Raw genomic sequence first — 12,419 nt, forward strand, 5'->3', positions numbered from 1 at the left:
AAACTCGTGAAATGGACGATGGGACAAAAAATATATATGCCTCTCCCACGGTTCGAAACTGTGACCACAAAATATTGTCTTATTTTTAAAATTTACGCCAAATGTGGTTTCACTCGTCTCTTTCTCAAGGCGTTCCATTGGCTCTCCGATGGCGTAGGGTAACGTCTTCGACATGTAATCAAAGGCTTCCGAATTCAATACCAGATAGAGGAACATTTGGTTCGGATCCCACTTTAATCTGAAGGTGCAGTGCATAAACTGGACTTAAACAATTAGCGTGTGGCAGATCTTGTTAAGAAAACAGTTGCTGAAATGTTCCTCTTGAGGCCACGTAGCACCCAGCTGTTGTTTGTTGTTGCTGGGGCATGAGTCATGTGACTCATGCTATCAATGCTCAATCCTTCCCGAGAACTCAGATCCACCAGACAAACTTAAGCGAATAATTTGTTATTTGGGTTGCATAAACAACAGGCTTTAAGACGTTATGAAATTCTAGGTCCCGTGGCCCAGGTAATTCTTTCTCCGACTGTACATGTATATATATGCTTTATGTATTTCTTTGAATTATATATTTTTACCGCTTTTGGTTTGACATGAAAGGTATATGTGTGATCGTTATTTGCAATGTTTATATATGAACCAATTTATGAATATGTTCTATATTATGAACTTTTGTAAGTGGTTGAGTGTAAGAAAAGGTATGAGCCTTAATCTCCGCCACAAATATATAACAGAGAAATAAATAAATAAATAAATATAATGTTATGTGCATAAGCCAAACAAACCTAAATTGTGAATCTCTAATGCAAATATCAACTGTTTATAAATATCAAGTAATTTTACAATTGTATGAAGACTTCCACATCAGACATCAAACCTGCTGAGTTTTGAACTTTATTATCCATATTTCTTTAACTTTATACGTTATGGAATATTTAATAATGTTAATGTGCAAATCGTCAACTATTGAATACGTATAATGCTATCCCCCATTCCATAATATATAGGTATGCTTTAAAAAATTTGTGAAAATCCAGGATACGCCACTGGTTTCCATATTACCTGCATGGGGAAAGTACGGGGAGCGCGATGGATTAAGCCAGGTCTTCCGTTGCTATGGCGACAGCGCCGGGAGTGGCATTTACTTTGCCAGCGTATAGGCTTCAGATCGTCCAGGCCTTAAAGACAGATGACAAGCGAATGCGTAATCAATTCTCTATCGATATGTAGTTCACCAGACCTGGCCCCTTGTGATTTTTTTTCCTCTGTGGCTGTGTGAAGGATCTCACCAATGTTCCCTCCCCCTCCTCCTTTAAGTCTAGAAAAAACTCCAGCAGAAAATCACGTCCACTGGAGACTGTTACTGCCATGCCTCACAGAAACATGTACAAAATAAAGATAAAACACAAAGTGCAAGACTAATATAAGTATGAAATCTTTCTGATAATTATTAATCATTATATAGCATGAATTCAATAAAATCTAATACTCACATCTATATGGTGTGCTTGTGCGTGGGTGTGTAACCCAATTAGTGATCCTTTAATGAGTCATGGCTTAATTAATCCCTTATGGATTCTCGATTTCTTATCATTTCTACTGTTTCCTGACAATTTTGAGCTCACTTCATTCTGTGTAAAGAGCATAGTTTACTTATTTCAATTGCATTACATCTTACGTTATATTGTTAGAAATTTCGAATTCAATATTCCACGGTTAATCAAATTAAAAGCTCTAGTTAAGTCATGCAATATTAAAGGAACTATTTATTATTACTATTTTCTATTCCTTGAGAAATTGATTAGACACAAGAGTTGTATTTGATGCGCTTTCATTTTCTATAAAAACAGGTCGTTCATTCGATAGAAATCAAAAGTTTATATTCTAGAATATTGCTTATTAAGCTGACGATAGTGGTCTGTAAGTAAAGGAAAATTTATTTCATTTTTGAATGAACAAAATCTTGTTACTTATTACAACTCTGTCATGGAGGAGGATAGTTTTGTATTGCTCCAAGGTAGGTTATGTGGAGATCTTTATGCAAACTGAAATCAAACAGAATACTAAAACATAAGCATTGAAGACACCAGAGAGGTGGACGGACGTACAATAGTTCGCCTACCGACCCCCAACTCTGCAACAACGAAGAGGAATTATACTTGTCCTCTACTTTGTCCTAAGGGGACAGGCTGGTTGACTCTACTAATCGAACTTTCAACCTTCCTCCAATAACAATGCCTCCTCTTATTTCCCCAAATGTGCATTAGCATTTAGGAGAATATTAAATGTGATACCCTAGAAAATACCCTCTCCCTCTGCGCCTCCCTATTCCTTCGTGGCGACATCATTGGACGTAAATGAATGCACACAATCCCACATAATTCAACAAAAAAGGGATTGGAAGAACTTCAATACTGAAGCGTTGCTTTAATTTTGATTTTAGTGTTATCTCGCAATTGGGCTTCCCCGAATGGCGCAGTGGTAGCGTCGTCGCCAGGGGGTTCCGGTTACGATTCCCGGGGAATAGGAGAGACATAAGTTATAAATTCTGTATATTGTGGAAAGGAAAAAGGTCTTGTTTTATGAGAAAGTCCACTAAAGTCAAAATTAAAACAACGTTTCAGTATTGAAGTTTTTCCAATCCCCTCTTTGTTGAGTTATGTGGGATTGTGTGCATTGATTTACGTCCAATGATGTCGTCACGAAGGAATAGGGAGGCGTACAGGGAGAGTGTATTTTCTAGGGTAACACATTTAATATTGTAACTCTTAGTCTAATCTAGGGTCTAGAAACATGATATAGCTACAATAGAATTTTGAAAGTACTAATAAAATAAACTTTTGCTTTATATTTACTGTGATAATTCTCTCCATAAAGAGTGGAATTTTGATACTGACATTGAACCAAAACAAGTTAGGTTTAAGTAAAGGGGAAATGTAATGAATTATTAACATCAAGATTTCGATTAATATAATTTGAGTTATGACCACATCAATAACTAACTTTCAGACTTTCACCTTATCGATTTTGAAATGAATGGCCCTTTTTTTAAAAATACAACTTTATATCTGTGTAATGAACACGTTGCAACAATACATTTATTTTTACAGAAAACAGATTCAATGCATAAGGTGCGAACTCAGCTGTACAAAAGATACAACCCCATTAGTGATCCTTTAATGAGTCATGGTTTATTAATCCATGAAAGATTTTTGATTTCTTACCATTTCTAATGTTTCGTGACGAATTTCAACACACTTCATTGTGTGTAAATGTCACAGTTTCCTCATTTCAATTACATTACCTCTTAAGTTATAGTGTTATAAATTTAGGAATTAGTATTCCACTGTTATCAAAATAAAAGCTGTGTTTAAGTCATGCAATATTAATGGAACCATTTATTATTACTGTTGTTTATTCCTTGAAAAATGGATTAGACACAAGAGTTGCATTTGATGCGCTTTTATCTTAATATATAAAAATGGATGTATGTGTGTACGTGTGTTTGTTCCAGCATAACTCTCGAACGCCTGGAGGGATTTCAACCAAACTTGGAACATGTATCACTTGCAATCTCGAAAGAAATATTGTGGGGGTAAGACACCGCTGGCGTTCGATCCATGGGCTGAGTGATATCAGGTGGAAATACACTCCTCACAAAAAGTTAATTTTGTTATATTAGGTACAACAAGTTTCGAATATTATTATATTAGACAATAAGTGATAGGCACGGTGGCATATGTCGGCACCAGACAGGTACCATGTGTTGTTGCATTCCAAGGCCATGCCTAATACCTATTGTCTAACGTAACAATTTTCCAAACTTTTTGCGAGGAGTGTATTTCCGTTAATATCACTGCTGCCTTGAGGTCACTCAGACTCTCATCAATAGGTATCTATGGCAATCGTGGAGGGGGAAGTGTTCTAAAACAGCCTGAATGTGGTGCTAATAATTCACCTCCAGTAAAACCAAAGACGATAATACAGGAAGCTTTATTTCATAGTCAATAATTCTCTTTGTAAATAGATATATAGAAGTGTAAAGCACATTTTAATTTATATTTTTTGTCTTTTCTATTTTTATTAAAATTCGTCGGCTTTCTGCCTTTTTGGGCTAATATTTATTATGGAAATAAATGATGGTTAGATAAATAAAGTGACACTCACAAAGGAATAGCGGTGCTTGGACGGGGACATAACACAGAAGTTGAGAATCTTTATTTACCTCACGTCATTAATTTTGTTATTATTTAATATTCTAGACAATGACTAAATGGGCAGCAGTAGGTCTGGTGCTTCTCATGTGTGGCGTTGGTGCACTAGCTTGGATTTGCCCGAGTAGAGTTGGTAAGTTCGACATCTTTGAGGTTATGTCAACCTACGTGTAAAACGTGGAATATTTACAGGTTTCTGCGTTGGTACACAAGTTGTTAGTGCTATCATGGAAAATTTATTCTTTGTGTAAACATAACAGAAGCTTATTTAAGAGGATATTGGACTTCGGCGCCGACATGTCATCGGATTGAAAAACGTGTTCAGTTATCACAAAGTGCACATTCATATACGACATAATTGGGCGAAAGTGACTTAAATTTCGAACGTTTTCTAACTTGCTTTTCACAACATATTTAGATAATATGCCTCACAAAGAAATCAAAGATATTACAAAGATGCTCGTGAAATATTACTGTTAGAGCATTTATTTGAGGATTAGCAGGATATATAATTTTTGCTGGTTCAAAATTTGATAGCATTATTCACTATAAGGTGTGTCTAAAATGCTCGGTGATCATGATATTCAGAATATAAGGTCTGAATATCCCTCTGGCATAATTCTAACACAAATGACTTCTACGAAGTGTCTTAAACCATATTATTGTCAGTCAATATCAAATTAGGTTCTGTCTATGTTGCCATGTGTGCGTGTGTGTGTGTGTGTGTGTGTGTGTGTGTGTGTGTGTGTGTGTGTGTGTGTGTGTGTGGGTGTGTGTGTGGGTGGGTGGGTGTGTGTGTGAGTGTGTGTGTGTGTGTGTGTGTGTGTGTGTGTGTGTGTGTGTGTGTGTGTGTGTGTGTTATGTATGTAGGCATGTATTATGTTTATTCATTCCTGACGATCTTTTCTAATTTTATAATGCTCTTTGTAGAACAAATATATATTACATATCAAATCATTGTATCACTTCCTATCATAGGTAAGGTTGTTCACTGAAAGCATGGCCGAGATTACTATTCGATAAAACCAACCAAGCAGCTACAGTATTTCACCATATAATCGTCATAATAGTACATGATCTATCTGGTTGACTTAACTTTTTCCAGGAAATTTCCATGACCTTTTATGCATTGTTTATATTGAAACATAATTGCTAAATCCAAATTTCTTTCATTTAGCTTATTTCATTAATTAATAGTTGTTTTCTAGAAATTGTGTGAGTTCCAGTTGTGACTTCATTTCCCTTCTCCTTCCAAGTTCTTGCATTTAAATCATACAAGAGAATAGTTATCACAGCATCATTTCTTGGTGTTTTGTCCCATGTTGAAAAGCATCTCCATTACAATTACGTCTGAATTTTTTTATAATTAAAATTTTTTGCGTTCCTCGGCACTGAGGCTATTTTGCACCCGTCACACTATACGGGGTCCAGCCCCTTATCATAACAAAAATAAAAGCGTGTCTGAAAACTAAAATATTCTTACCTTGGTTAAAAGCTGAGGTTAAAATGGGCGCTCAGCACAAATAAGGAGAAAACACAGGACGACACAGAATTATACTGGCCACAGTGCCAGTCGCCAGAGTCTCGTTAGTCTGCAGTCCATGGCGTACTACGTGGAAGTGAGGTTGAATTTTGGTGCACAATTACGTCTGAGTCTTTCGTAGGGGCATAAGTATTGAGTGTCACGTACACGTGTCCGGCTGCTTTGGACACCACAGGTATCTTTATCGGACTTAGATTCTAGGCTGAAGGTAACACTTTGTCCGTTGGCAGAAGTTACAGGTTGGAATCTATCTGTTCTCTCCTCGAACAGATTTGTATTTGATTGTAGAATTAATATCCACAATAATTTTGTATTCAGTTACCGCTCTTGGGATTTATTTGGTCTCTTGACGTCACCAGCTTATGTTGCACCACTATTCCAGAAAACGCACCTCCTTAAAGTATAGTCTAATTTTTCGATGCTCCTGATTCCTATGAATAAAGTAAATGTCTTGTTAGCGGTGATAATCAGGTACCCGAGTGAAAAACCTGGGTCGCCTTAACTGCTGACGACGCTGGTGATGAACAAAGGAAAGATCCTGGTTAGGTTTAGGAAAAAACCTCTCTCCCTTCCAAGTTTCCGTAAAGATCAAGGGGCGGAGAGCACACGAGTAAGAACCCAGCATGTGAAATTGCACCGCTATTATAACCGGAGTTTGTTGATTTCGTTGCCATGCAGCATTCAACTGTTTGAGCGTTAACTAAGGTGATAATTTAGCTATTAGCACATCCGGTTTTTCATAATTTATAATTAATACACTAAACTTATCTTCTAAATTTTGACATGTATCAATTCTTATGTCATTTACAAGCTTTTTCTTCTTGCAGCATCGCATTTCTTGAGACCAATGTTCTCTTCCTTTCTGACAATGGCTAGGTGAAATAGTTGAATTCTAAAAAGTGTTGCTGCAGATAACGGAGAGGAGGGGGTAATTCGGCAGTTTTGCCTGACCTTGTGCTTGTCGGGCCAATAGGATGCGTCTATATTCCAGTCTGACTTGTCTAGTATAATTACACGTTCTCTCCATTCCAGGTAGTAGTAACCGGCCATGTGGATGGGTTAACTGTCCAGAAGAGACGATCTGTAAATACGCAAAAGCCGCAGTGGGTGGGCATGGTAAGGCTTCTATACAATGTGTAAATGACACTGGTAAGTAATTTATCTAGTTATGTTAGTCTGAGTCCCAAATTTGTCACCCGAGTGTTTTTTCATTACAAGTCTTGCACCTTTTTGTTTCACAAAGAAAAAGTTTCGCTCCCGTCATAAATTAGGGTAAACCACGTGTCAATAGTTGAGATTTTATGTAGGGGCTGGATTCCGATATTTCAAGTAGAGGGTTTTGATTAGTCTATAATTTTGGACTAGCTCGATTCGCTTTTCTGAAGCTTTTGGCAAATCCCTTAGATTAGGATGTGTGATGATATGATAAAATTGACGAAGAGATACTCACAAAGAACACCAATGCCAACGCCCTGGTGTCGTAGGGCGCCATGCTAACCCTCCGCTGTGGAAGCCGTCTTTTCCACTACTTGTCAACCTCTTTGTCTCGAAAAGAAAGAAACTGCTCTCTAGGAAATTACGTAAAATCTCAGGCTAAGGTTAGGTTTTACGTTGATGATGGATACCATGTTGTGAATTGTACGGTTCTGACTAGCCGAGATTTTTACACTAGTTTTGCAACTCTCACAAATTACCGTAAATCATTATTCGAAATTTGTGTTCCAACATTAACTTGGAAGCTAAGTTTAAATTTAAAATTCTAGCCAAGCCGTAGTATTGTACTACTTTCTTCCACAAAAAAGGTATACGAGTCATTCCATGCGAAATCAACACAGCCCCAACCTGACCATCTCCGATTTTCATGAAATTTGGGGAGTTGAAACTATGCATGTAACTTAGAAACTATGAAAATTTTCAGTTTCGTTTGTTTTGTAATTGATAAAATATTTACGGTCAAAGTTTGCAGAAATTGCCCTTTTTGAGCCCGTTTAGCTATACTAAATGTACTGTAACTCCGTCCCTATTTTGCTTTAGAAGCTCAAATAAAGCTTATTGTACAGGGAATTGAACAAGCTTTCCAGTGATATATAACAAACCTACCTTTGTATAAAAAACATAATTTTGTCAGGTGACCTTGACTTTTGACCTTGAATATCTCAAAACATGTCATCACGAAAAATTGTGAAAGAAATATATTTGGTTCCTCATTCCATACTATAAAACATATCAAAAAATCATTCTGGGACTGCAATGGGATCAGAAGATACAAAATAATATGTATAACTATGTGACTGATAAAAGCCTCATTACATAAGCTATGTCGAGTCAAAAGTCCTTTAACACCCCCTATGTAAAGGAGTTATCCTGGTCATGAAAGAAATAGGTTAGGCACAGGGAGATCTCTCTCTAGCTGTGTGTGTCAAGCACAGGTCCGGCATAGTGTTGACGGCCATATTGAATTCAACGCAAAAATTTCAAAGGAAAGGGGGTGATGTGATATATCGAATCAGGGTAGAATATCACGAGAAATGAAGCGGCGAAGGTTTTTCCAACTTATCCTTAGCCAGCAAAAAGTTATTACTGCATGCTTGTAACCATTTTCTCCTTTTCGAGGTGTTAAAAACAAAGCAACTCATCGAGGAACTCATCGAGATCACGCTGACACCTTGGGAGAGAAAGAAGTGTACGCACCGTTGCATATGATTTTAACCAGCGACATTCATTAAATAGTTGATTGATTGATTGATTTGTTGTTTTAAGTCCACTTTATGCACAGAAAGGCTAATCGGGACTGGACCTACAGTTTAAAGTGGGATCCGAACCACTATGTGCCACCACCGGGTATTGAACCCGGGACCCATTGATTACAAGCGACGACGCTACCACTCCGCCATCAAGGAGGCCCACTAAATAGTTGAATAGTGAAGAATATTGGGAAAAGTATCTCAAACAATTACGTGACACTTTCTTTGGAATGAAAAATTCTTCAATGACGAGGATAATTTTTATGTTTACGGTGAAGTTAATAAATATAAAATGCAATACCTGTGATTTCATAATCTACAGTAGACAGATCCCAGCTGAATGGTCGTTGCTGGTAAGCTAATGATGTGGTATAGTGTATGGAGAACGGGAATGGTTGATCCATATTCAACAACGGAACCTTATATGGCAAGGGCTTCTTGGATTTGTATACTGAACAGGTTTTTTATCCTTGCTTATGGAATATGGCACTTTTCCAGAGTTTTGAAACAGGACAGAGTGTGACCACACTATGTGGACATTTTGGCAATTTCTTCATGGTAAATTTCCAGGTAGATTGATGGGCAGGCGGGGAACTATTAAAGGGCCTGCACATTCCCCAGATCTAACATCTTAGGAGCACTTTTACCTTCAGAAACATTTGAAGAGAATGGTGCATGCACTAAAAGTCTGTGATATTGACCATCTGAGAGAAGGCATAGTTGCGTCTTGCGATGATGTTGCACCTGCTACATTGCCAAATGTTCTCTGTGAGTGTGAGAGACGTCAACGAGTGTGCTCACAGGAACATTGAGAACATTATAATGTGCTATTTCGTAAGTGAAAGATATGCATATAACTTTTTGCTGGCTAAAGATACGTTGGAAAAACCTTTGCTGCTTCATTTCTCGTGAAATTCTACCCTGATTTGATGTATCACATCACCCCCTTTCCTTTGAAATTTTTGCGTTGAATTTAATATGGCCGTCAACACTATGCCGGACCTGTGCTTGACACACACAGCTAGAGAGAGATCTCCCTGTGCCTAACCTATTTCTTTCATGACCAGGATAACTCCTTTACATTTTGTAGGGGGTGTTAAAGGACTTTTGACTCGTAATAGTTTATGTAATGAGGCTTTTATCAGTCACATAGTTTCACATATTATTTTGTATCTTCTGATCCCATTGCAGTCCCAGAATGATTTTTGGTATGTTTTACAGTATGGAATGAGGGACCAAATATATTTATTTCACAATTTTTGGTGATGACATGTTTTGAGATATTCAAGGTCAAAGGTCAAGGTCACCTGACAAAATTATATTTTTATACAAAGGTAGGTTTGTTATATATCACTGGAAAGCTTGTTCAATTCCTTGTACAATAAGCTTTATTTGAGCTTCCTAAGCAAAATAGGGACGGAGTTACAGCACATTTAGTATAGCAAAGCGGGCTCAAAAAGGGCAATTTCTGCTGACTTTGACCTTGAATAATTTAACAATTACTAGACAAACGAAACTGAAAATTTTCACAGTAACTAAGTTCCGCGCATAGTTTCAACTCCCCAAATTTCATGAAAATCGGAGATGGTCAGGTTGGAAATTGTACATATCTGTGTTGATTTGGCATGGAATGACTCATACACCCCTTCCAATTTACAGTGAATCATTAAAAATCATTAAAAGCCACGTTCCATGTTATAGCCCAATCGCTACTTTCAATTTGAGGCTTTTGATGAACACTTCTTTTGCACCCTTTTGTTTTACAAAGATAAAGTTTTGCACATCTCTCAGATTACGTAAAAATCATGTTACAGCGTCATTTTTGACCCCCAATATGAATTTCAGTATTTTTGACAATTGCGCAATTTTGCACTTTCTTGTTCCAAAAAGTTACCACTCCTAAATTAGGGTAAATACTGATTCAAAGTCGGGTTCCAAGTTAATGCTCAATCACAGCCTTTGAATTTGAATTTGATATTCATAGCCTTGAACTCTTTTGACCCACAAAGATAAATGTTTGCACTACTCTCAAATTACGATAAATCACGATTTGAAAGATGTTTTTCATTTGGAATCTGACTTTTGTGTGTGAAGATTTTGGCAAGTTAATACGGTAGTTTTGGATTTTGCACTTTTTTGTCCCACAAAGTTTTGCCACTTTCGGCTAATCGTAAAGACGAGGATGAGTGATGACATGATGAAATCGATGAAGGGACGGTGTCGTCTTAATTGCGAACAGTCCTAGTTGCGAACACTTGCTGCCTGAACAGGAATAACATTATATCACCTCGAAGGGATGTGTCCTAATTGCGAACAGTCCTAGTTGCGAACACTTGCTGCCTGAACAGGAATAAAATTATATCACCTCGAAGGGAGGTGCCCTAATTGCGAACACATGTTTCTGCCTTAGAGCCTACAAATTCCTCTCGCACTTCCTGGGTCATTTTTACGAATTTTTTAAAGGGACTCAGCCCACATTTGAGACTAACTAGTCAGTCAGTACCTTGTGTGTCACAGTTGGAACATAGAAAATTGAACGTGATTTAAGTAGTCGCTGAAGTATATATAATTTTATAAAGTGTGGCCTATTTTTTATGCTAATCCATACTGCACGATTCTTAACTGAAAAGAGCTTCGCCAATTAAGAGTTATCTTCTACCTAAATTTCAAAATATATGACAGTACTCTTATAAAATTAGGAATATTACCAATCTGCTTTGCTCCTCGCCATCCTTTTATACGTACGCCATCCTACGTAGCTCACTGTTGATTTTGTGGTTCCATCTCTCCACTGCATTATTTGTCCGGTGCTTCCTGTTGAAGCAGTTCCACATCTCATTTGGCACTGAGGAAGTGAGGTTGGAGACATCAACACACGAATGAAAGTCAGATTACGTCGACAGACTAAAAGGATGAAATGGCTTTGGAGGGATTTACAAAGCAGAAGACATGATTAGTCAATCAGGTTGGCTATTGTAGTTAGTCAAAGCAGCGGATTGTCAGTTTCACCACCTTCATATGTTTCTGAAAACAGGTTTTCTAGTCCATTGTGTTCGCAATTAGGGCGATTTTGGCATTGTCGCAATTAGAACTGTTCGCAATTTGGACCCAACCGAAGGGACTCTCATGAATAACACCAAAGCCTACACCAGATTTCGAACCCGAGACCCTGGCATCGTATCGTGCAATGTTAACCACTCCGAGTATAAATTCAGAGTTATCCCTGTATATTTTCTGTTGGAAAATGAGTTCAGTTTCAACTTCAAGAGCTCACTTCTTAATGTCCTGCCTTCCCATACAATTTTTTCTATTCTGCAGAAATTCCTTTACATAACTCCTTCACATCATTCTCAGTTGGTTGTATTAATATAGGTTTACGTTAATATTTTTGTAATTTGAAAAAAATGCAAAAACCAAAACGATTATCGTTTGAATAATATTAGTAGAGTGTATATGAACCCCCATTTCTTTATTAATAATTCACTTACGACATTACAAGACTAACGATTGGATTTTTTTTCTCTTTAGGCAACGTAGTCCTCGGTTTCAAAATAAATTTCTAAGGACCAACAAAATGATACAGGTAGCTGACCTTGTAAGAAAAAACATAGGAATGTAGTAGTTACTGAGGTGATGCATAAAAATAAATACATTGATATTTGTTGACTCATTTTTTTATTTCCTTACTTAGCAACAATAATTGAAGTTACACCTAATTTATTTTCCGTTTCCTTCTAGCATAGAAATATAATTCGTAAATGATTCCAAAACTCTTGTAACATTTTTTTTATAAGACCCTTATTTACATACATTCGTGACAAGTAGTATTAGCAATATTAGTTTTCATATTTGTAATTGCAATCGGAAAAATATTATGGCATGTAAGAAATATTAAGGGTTAAGATACCATACACAATC

At 37.1% G+C, this 12,419-nt stretch overlaps 1 long non-coding RNA gene across 1 annotated transcript; it reads left to right on the plus strand.

Annotated features, from left to right (window-relative positions):
• The first annotated feature begins 3,518 nt into the window (after window positions 1-3,518).
• Window positions 3,519-12,167, plus strand: LOC145987242 (uncharacterized). The gene is made up of 4 exons (XR_014441638.1): window positions 3,519-3,595; window positions 4,263-4,347; window positions 6,790-6,906; window positions 12,030-12,167. It is a non-coding gene; the product is annotated as an uncharacterized LOC145987242 (long non-coding RNA).
• The last annotated feature ends 252 nt before the right edge of the window (window positions 12,168-12,419 follow it).

This window comes from Lepisma saccharinum, chromosome 4, assembly GCF_977018435.1.
Source record: "Lepisma saccharinum chromosome 4, izLepSacc3.1, whole genome shotgun sequence".
Lineage (NCBI taxonomy): Eukaryota > Metazoa > Arthropoda > Insecta > Zygentoma > Lepismatidae > Lepisma > Lepisma saccharinum.